The sequence below is a fragment of the Dipodomys ordii genome, unplaced genomic scaffold (assembly GCF_000151885.1).
Source record: "Dipodomys ordii isolate 6190 unplaced genomic scaffold, Dord_2.0 Scaffold159, whole genome shotgun sequence".
NCBI classification, from domain to species: Eukaryota; Metazoa; Chordata; class Mammalia; order Rodentia; family Heteromyidae; genus Dipodomys; species Dipodomys ordii.
In genome coordinates this window covers 304,319-305,626 of record NW_012267375.1, presented here as the reverse complement: position 1 = coordinate 305,626, position 1,308 = coordinate 304,319, and positions in this window count along the sequence as shown.

The following is a 1,308-nucleotide window of genomic DNA, read 5'->3' as shown; positions in this document are numbered from 1 at the left end:
GGCACTCGCTGGGGTGGGGAGGGTGGGAGGTGGGCAGAGGGCACTCGCTGGGGTGGGGAGGGTGGGAGGTGGGCAGAGGGCACTCGCTGGGGTGGGGATGGGCACCGGGCAGGCCTGCGGGACAAGCCGTCGTAGTATCTGCATTCTTGGGAAGAAACAAGTTTGGAAAACAAGGGCTCACTTTCTGAGTAATGTTCTATCAAAAATTTAAAATTTTCATTCCACCAAAAGGTGGAATGAAGGCTTTAAAATCTTTACTCTTCTGTGGTTAAGTCTAAATCAGTACCGGGGTGTAATTATCATTTCAACTTACATCACCTTAGTTTCTTGGGAAGAAGAAAATGCAGTGAGTTTAAAAATAAGGTATAGGATCTTGGTCAGGAGCCAGGGTCTCGGGCCTTAAGGGCCGGGCTTCAAAGGAGATGGCGGGGTTCCAGCCCCCACTATCTCCAGCAGCCAGCCGGCTCCCCGACATCCTGGAAGCACCGGCTGATAGTGGCCCTGGAGCCGGGACACAAGGCGGTGGCCAGAAACCCTCTAGGGGCTGGGCCTTCCTTGCCCACATCTGCGGGCAGACCAGGCCTGAGTGGCCGCCAGCACCTCCCGTTTCAGAGCGATGCTATCACCGTGTGAGAAACATTCCAGAAGCAACACCGGGTGTTTGCTCAACACTTGGCTTGTGGACGGCTCTGGGGACGGTCCCACGCTCCAACTCAGCCTGACGGGGCCAGCACCACCCCTCTGCGTGGCCTGCCCGGGACAGCTGGGGACCCACAGACACCGGGGTGCGCTCCTGCCCGGCCACCCGTTCCCGCCCTAAGCAGATGGAGGCTGTGACTGAGCCGCGCCCGCCGGGTTCATGACTCTGCAGCCACTCGGGCATGTGCCACAGAGCACGCTGGGCGCCTGCAGAGGCTTCAGTGCTCAGAAACCGTCCAGCGGGCCGAGAAGCACGCAATGGCACAGACCCACCGGCACCCAGAATGCCAGCGTGGGCGCTGCAGAATGCCGAAGGAAAGGACCCCAGGGCCAGCCCCGAGAGAGGGCAGCCCTGGCCTGTCCATAGCTGTGCTTAGCCCTCACCCCAAGCTCCACCTCCCAGCCTCGGCTCCTTCTGATCGCAGCCTCCCTCCCCGGGCCTCCACCTGCCTCTGCTGTGCACATCCTCAGCCTCCCTCCCCGGGCCTCCACCTCTGCCTCTGCTGTGCACACCTCCTCAGCCTCCCTCCCTGGGCCTCCACCTCTGCCGTGCACACGTCCTCAGCCTCCCTCCCAGGGCCTCCACCTCTGCCGTGCACACGTCCTCAG